Source organism: Mustela lutreola, chromosome 18, assembly GCF_030435805.1.
Source record: "Mustela lutreola isolate mMusLut2 chromosome 18, mMusLut2.pri, whole genome shotgun sequence".
Lineage (NCBI taxonomy): Eukaryota > Metazoa > Chordata > Mammalia > Carnivora > Mustelidae > Mustela > Mustela lutreola.
This window is the reverse complement of record NC_081307.1, coordinates 6,187,277-6,194,361: the sequence shown is the minus strand read 5'-3', so window position 1 is coordinate 6,194,361 and position 7,085 is coordinate 6,187,277. Positions and strand designations below refer to the sequence as shown.

Below are 7,085 nucleotides of genomic sequence, written 5' to 3'. Positions count from 1 at the left end.
AAAGTTTCATGGTTTAGTCATTTTAATTGTGTCAAGGGCTCTTAGATGTAGCCTTTCAAGTCTGCAGTTAAAATAACACTTGGGTTAGCACTTGGAACAAAAGGTCACCTCTAATACCTCTTCCAGTTGTCAGTCAACATTTTGGGTCTCCATTTACTCATTGGGGTAAATTAGAAACTATGGATTCATGAGTTTATTCACGCAGAGGAGAACTCCTCTGTTCATCACTGTGGCCCACGCCAGAGGCTGTGTGCTTTTGCACACTCCAACAGATGGGATTTACTGAGAAAGAGGCCCAGGATAGAGGAGTGCCTGCTATTTTTCCCCATTGTTAGAGGGTAGTCAGAGGATACAGTTTATGTTCCCTTGGAGAGCATCAACTAATAAATGAATAATGACGCCATGGTCTAGGAATTATGTGGTCTTTTGGAGTACCTTAATTACCCTTCTAAACTCCACATAGGAGTTTCCCAAGATGGCATATTTCTTGGGTAACTCCTTTCTTATACACAGAGAGTTGTACAGTAAAATCAGAGTTTGTATCTTATATACTCATGCAGTAAAAATGTAGTAAGCACCAATGTGTGAGCCCTCATACCCAGAAGGGATCCCTGTTCTCCTTAACAGAGGAACCTGAAAATGTTTTAAAATAAATGTAATATAGTGGAATGTATAATAGCAGTTCACAAGAGGCTATGAGGGCACAGGTGTGTGTGTGTGGGGGGGGGGGGTCTGTCTGTATGATTTTGTGTATGTTTGGGGAGTAGCAGAAGCAGAGGAAATCTAACCCAACCTGGGGAGATCCTAGAAGATTCCATGGAGAATTATCAAAGTAGGATTTAATAAAGAGGGTGGACAGGGAAAATTTTATTTCATCATCTGTGTATAATGTTTGCAAAGGCAAGAAGGCAGGAAAGAGTGTGAATTGTCTGAGAATCTGTATGCAGTTCCGAATGGCTAGGGGCCCAAGTATTTTGGGGTAATAATTAGAAAGGCAACTGGGTTTTAAATAACAAACTTGAGTCTAAATTTTATTCTGAAGGTAACAGAGAATCATTAAGGACTTTAAATAGAGGAGTGACACTTACTGCCAAACTGCTAAGTATCAGACTCTAGGAAAAGATATGATTAATATTTTGAAAAATAATATATTCCTTTACATCTGGCTGCAGCCCTTAGCTCAAAGGTCAGCAAACATGGGTGCTTACAAGTACATCCAGAAGCTTTGGATGAAGAAGCACACTGATGTCATGTCATATATCAGACTCATGTGCGATGTGATGGTCACAAACGCCTAGTTTCTAAGGGTGCCACCTATGGCAAACCTGTCCATCATGGTGTTTGCCAGCTAGAGTTTGCCCTAAGCCTTCAGTCTGTTGCAGAGGAGCAAGCTGGACATCACTGCAGGGCTCTGAGAAGTTCTGAATTCTTACCTGGTTGGTCAAGATTCCATGTACAAATTCACTGAGGTTAACCTCATTGATCCGTCCCGTAAAGCTCTCAGAAGAAATCCTGACACCCATGGGTCACCAAACCAGTCCACCAGCACAGGGAACATGAAGGTTAACATCTGCAGGTGGCAGGAGCCATGAGCTTGGAAAGAAAGCGTCAGAAGCTCCACCCATTATTGAAGGGTCTCACCGTGGGGCATGGAGAAGACACAACACTCTCTGACTTAGGGGAAAAGAAGAAGAAGAAGGAGGAGGAGGAGAGGCAGGAGGAGGGGGAGGAGGGGGAGGAGGAAGAAGAAGAAGACGAAGAGGAGGAAGAAGAAGCAGAGGAAGAAGAAGAAGAAGAAAAAGAAAGAAAAGAAAAATAATGCACTCAACACACGGATAGATTCTGCCCTGATTCTTCCAGAACTTGGTTGCCTCAGCATCGGTCTACTGAGGTGAAAAGCCACAAAGGAGGTTTGCAGCTCCGGAAGCCAAGCTTAGTTGTGTGGAAGCTGAGGATGACATGGAAGAGGTCATGCAAAGCCAGACAGAAACCCCGTCTAGTATATTCCCTATTACATTTTTTAGAAATTGTAAACACATTTGACCTTATAATGAGCCTTATTATATAACAGATATTATAAGAAATGGCTACTGAGCTCTCTTTTCACTTAAATAACTTTTTTTGCGAAGTTTCTAGCTGTCTTAAGTGATTACAACAGACACACACAAATGTGTTCTATGTTAACGTCTGCACCCAAGATTAGCAAAACTGCCGTACAGAATTTGGGAAATAAATATCCCATTCCAATATGGGTTAGCAGTGGTCCCAAAAAAGTCAGGAGTACTTTTGTTGAGTAGTCAGAAGAGTTTTGTTGTAGCCACCTTTTCCCCCCTCCCCCTTACACACACTGGTTTCCCGTGTGCACACACACAAACATACATGCATGCACATACACACACATATGCACATATATACACAATAACATATACACGTACACATTTACACATCACACACATATACACAAAAACATACACATATACACTTATACAAATACAAGCACACACATGTACATGCATGTGCACACACTCACGTACATTTGCACATATGTACACCATTTAGTGTCCTAAGAGAGCATAGCAGTTTGTGCTCTGGAACCTCTCTGTCCTCATCTATGGGCAGCAGCAGCCTGGTGTTGAGCAAATACCAGCAGATCAAGGCAGGAATTCTGGGGGTTTTCCCAACTGTGCCTTCTGCAAATTCCTTTCCTATCTCTAGATTTCATCTGTAAGGGGAAATCTAGATCCGACTGGCCCATGTCTGAGCTCAGACTCGAAATAAATGGGAATAAATAACTCAACCACCGCCTACGGTGGGACTTCTTACTGGATCAGAAGCTATCCCACGTGTGGCAGGAATTTCTCTGAAATAAGGCAAAAGTGTAAAAGTTTTGATCATTAATCATGGTTGCCAAAGGCAGAAGGCAAGGAAAACAACTTTCTGTGGATCCATCTATGTTTTTGAATAGGCTGCCTCTTTTCTGGCTGAGGGTCCCTTGCTGGGGTCACATGGTAATAGTTTGATGTGCCAACATCTGTGCAATGACACGGCCACTAAGATAATCTCAACTGCACCTAAGAATCATCAGCGACAAGTTTGAGTTCAAGGTAGCTTTTTAAAAAATATGGATTCCTGGTCCCGACCTCTCTGGGCCTGGTAATGGATGTCCTTATGAAATTGCACAGTTAATTGTGAAGAACATCAGTTGTGGGGCCCGCTTCTTATGTTACAGTCGGATCTGCTGTTGATGGCACTTTTTTAATAGAAGACTTAAAAAGGATTTGGTTTTTGGCAGTTAGAGTTTTTCTTACTATATTATTCTGTCCCTAATTGAAAAATCATGACCAAGTAAGGACATATGTTGAGGAGGGTATAATTACTCTTGAATTTTAATAATTACACAGTGTATAGATAACATTTTCTGTGACTTCTTTCCTTAGATTTCAGTCTGATAGGTGTCTACTTTGATACTTCTAGGTTTTACCAGGAAGTAACCTTCTGCTTCCTATCACTACCTTCTCTTCTTATTCTCCTACAATTTGTCCATGTTTATGATTTATGCCTAGGTTTTATCATCTGAAAGATTTTGGAGAATCCTACTGATCCCAGAGAGCCATGGGAGCCACAGTCAATAGAAGTGTTATTTAACAGCATCTTTCCTGACTGATAAATGTGGAATACCTCCACGGTGCAGTTGTTTGCAAACCTCCTGTTATCAGAATCTCCTGGGGAACATTTTAAAATCCAGGCCCCTGGATTTAATGATTCAGAATTTCTGGGGCTGGTCACCTGCTATTTCTGTTCTTAAAACACTCCCCAGGTGATTTTGCTGCAAAGTCAGATTGAGAGCCACTGACCTAGATTAAAGTCACCAGCTGTATGCAGGATAAGCACGTGGCTCATTTTAAATCATCCGTGTCTCCCCAGGCACATTGCAGCTTCAATACATTTTTGACTAAACAAACTGTTGACCCAAGATGTGACTAGCACCTTCTCCTGTAATTTGTTATTTCTATTATCTCTCATCTAATCAAACACCATTATTTCCTCTAGGCTCATAAATTCTAAGAAATCCCCTGATCACCATTATCAACTTCCACAAGGCACATAATCTTAGCAATAAAAATATATTTGTCAAATGAATAGAAGGTCTTTCTCTCCCACTAACTATATTTACCACTTGCCTGCTTCCCTGGAGAATTCACTTCTCAGTCTAGACAAGTTATTCTTTTAAAGTTAGTCTTAAAGAATGTTTAGCACTCAGCACTAACAATCGCTTGTAACTTAGCATACTAGCACTTAATAAAACACTTTCTTTCTAACAGCAAGGACCCCCCACTGAGATGATGTGGTTTTAATTTTAAGGGGAGGGCAGGCAGATCGAAACCCAGGATAAGGGAACATCTGAAGTTGGTAAAGGAGAAAAGGACCAGAGGTGGTGGTGCACTAAGAGAAATGGCTGCTCGCAGCTTTTCCTGGTCTTGGCTGTCAGATGGCAAGATTGTTCAATGTGCAGTGCAACAGGCAACAGACAGAGAAACAGAGACGCATGCAGGGCATAAGGAAGAGATGGATTAGAAAATCTTGTGTCTGACATTTACTCATTAGGTGTGAATTTTGAATAAATTATCTACTCTGTCTCAGCCTCACTTTATCATCCGTAAAACAAGGACAATACCTCTTTCCTGGATAAGTTCACTTGGGCTGCCATACAAAGTACCACAGACTGGGTAGCTTACACAACAGAAATGTTTTTCCTCACAATTCTCCAGGCAACAAGTTTCAATTTCAAGGTAGCGGCAGGGTTGGTTTCTTCTGAGGTTTCTCTCCTTGCGTTGTCGACGGCCATCTTTTCCCTGTGTCTTTACATGATCTTCCCTCTCTGTGACCTATTCTGCTCTTTTTATAAGAGCAGCGATCATATTGAATTAGCACCCCCCACAAAAGCCTTTTCTTCACCTAACCACCACACTGAAGGCCACGTCTCCAAATACAGTTACATTCGAAAGGACTGGGCGTTAGAATTTTAAGATATGAATATAGAGGGGACACAATCCAACTCATCACACCTCCATACTTATTCCTCTTGGTTGTTGTAAGCACAAAATAAGAGAATGTGTGCTAAAATGGTCAAAAGTTAAATACCTACAAGGGTAAGATCCTTGGGGACGGGTTGTTTGCCTTCGACTATTACAAAGCATTTACCACAGAGCCTAACATGAGGCTGATACTCAGTAAATGTTTGTTGAATGAATGGACACACTTCACATAAACATAGGATGTTTGTTTGATGTATCAACTTATTAGTCTATGAATGAACTTGAAATCATCTGCTTCTTTTTTGTCTCCTCATGTCCAAGGAGAGCAGTCAGTGGAAACCCTGAGTAACTGAACGGTGGCACGAAGCATAGTTCTTGTTAAGAGTGATGCCGGGAAGGCGTTTGGCCCTGATGCATTTCTGCCATGAAACATGTTGTTTTGCTTTTCAGTATACATGAATGGCTTCAAAATGATCTGTGGAAGTGAACAAGTTCTCTGAACATCTGTGACCTGAGTTTGCTGATCATGTCTGGTTCTGTTGTTCTTGATGTAATTTTTGTCTCTCCAGTTATGGGTCTAAGACTAAAAAGTACTGTGTTCCCCCATTCTCCTTCGAGCTTCAATGCAACCAGTCGCTGCCACAACTCTGGCATTCCTTTGGGTGAGTGTGAAGTAGGGAGGGGATGATCCCAGGAAGGTTAAAAAGTCCCACTTGATAAGTAGACTGAATCCAGGCTGTGTTGGGCACAAAAGTAATTCTATATATCTTGCCTTACGTAGCAAGGATTTCAGAATGAATAGAACAGATTTAGAGAGTTCCTTAATCTGTGCATGAGTAGTGTGGGAACCTTTGTGGAATAAAGCCTGCAACGTGTCTTTAGGAATCAAATACCATGACTACAGTCTAATTTCATTTGGGATGCGTGTGTGTGTATAATGAATAATCATTTAATAAAATAAACTGACTGAAATAAGCCTACCAACTAAGTGTGAGAGAATATGTGGCAAAATAACAACCTGAGTATCTGGTTTTTAAACTTTAAATGGGTCATAGTCATATCGAGTAGACATGAACTAGTATTATCTTTTTTTCTACACACATTTGGATGTTGTAGATATCGGCATCTTCCCCTTTCTTATGGGATCAAAAGGGCACGGGATTCTTCCATGAGTACCCACCCTGACAAATGGATTCCTCATCATCCTCGAAAGATGTCAAGACTGGGATCTCGTATCTCACTGATTAGATTTCACACCTATTTCAGTGAACTTTTATTCTTTTACAGCTTTTCCTTATTTTAAAACTGATGTAAGAAATCAAATCTTTTTCTCTCCTTGGATTTAAAAGTTCCATGCTGCTGATATATGGGTTTGTAAAAATGCGAGACCAATGCATCCTTGTGCAGGGAAGGGACACGCTGCATGCCTCACTGCTTAAAACCCTGCTCCTCAGCCAAGAAAGACCAGGCGCTCAAGACCATAGGCACAGAGGGTGAGAGACTTGGAAAGACTCACTCACCCTAATTAAACTCACAGTCCTAGTTAAACTCACTGGAGGACCCCCCGAGTCATCCACTCCTAGAAGAGATTTAACTGCCAAGCAGGGGAGCAAATTATTCATGAAAGGAAAGCGAGAAACAGTGGTCTGAGGACAAGTTCACTCTGGCTTTGGTAAGGTTTGAAGAGCTAGCCTTACAGCAGAGATGTCTCACCCTCATGGCCATGGCAACATTGATTTTCTGCTGCCTAATGAACCCTCCCAATACTTAGTGACTTAAAATGACAACGGCTCTGTGGGTCAGCTGGGGGTCCCTCTGGCCTGTCCTCGGCTGTCCTCTTCTGGGTTCTCTCATACCTCTGTGGTCAGCTGGCAGGCCACCCGTTGCCTGGGTGTTGTAGGATGGACTTCCCTCACATGTCTAGTGATGTTGAACAGAGAACCTCTGTTCAACACCCTAGTGTTGATCATCTTGATTATCCTCTACTAGTTTTTGCAGTCTGTCATATCACCACTTAGGGGATCTCACCGTGAAAGAGCCGGATACACA

At 41.8% G+C, this 7,085-nt stretch overlaps 1 pseudogene; it reads left to right on the top strand.

Moving 5' to 3' along the window:
• The first annotated feature begins 1,249 nt into the window (after positions 1–1,249).
• On the top strand, positions 1,250–1,786 carry LOC131820664 (large ribosomal subunit protein eL15-like; annotated as a pseudogene).
• The last annotated feature ends 5,299 nt before the right edge of the window (positions 1,787–7,085 follow it).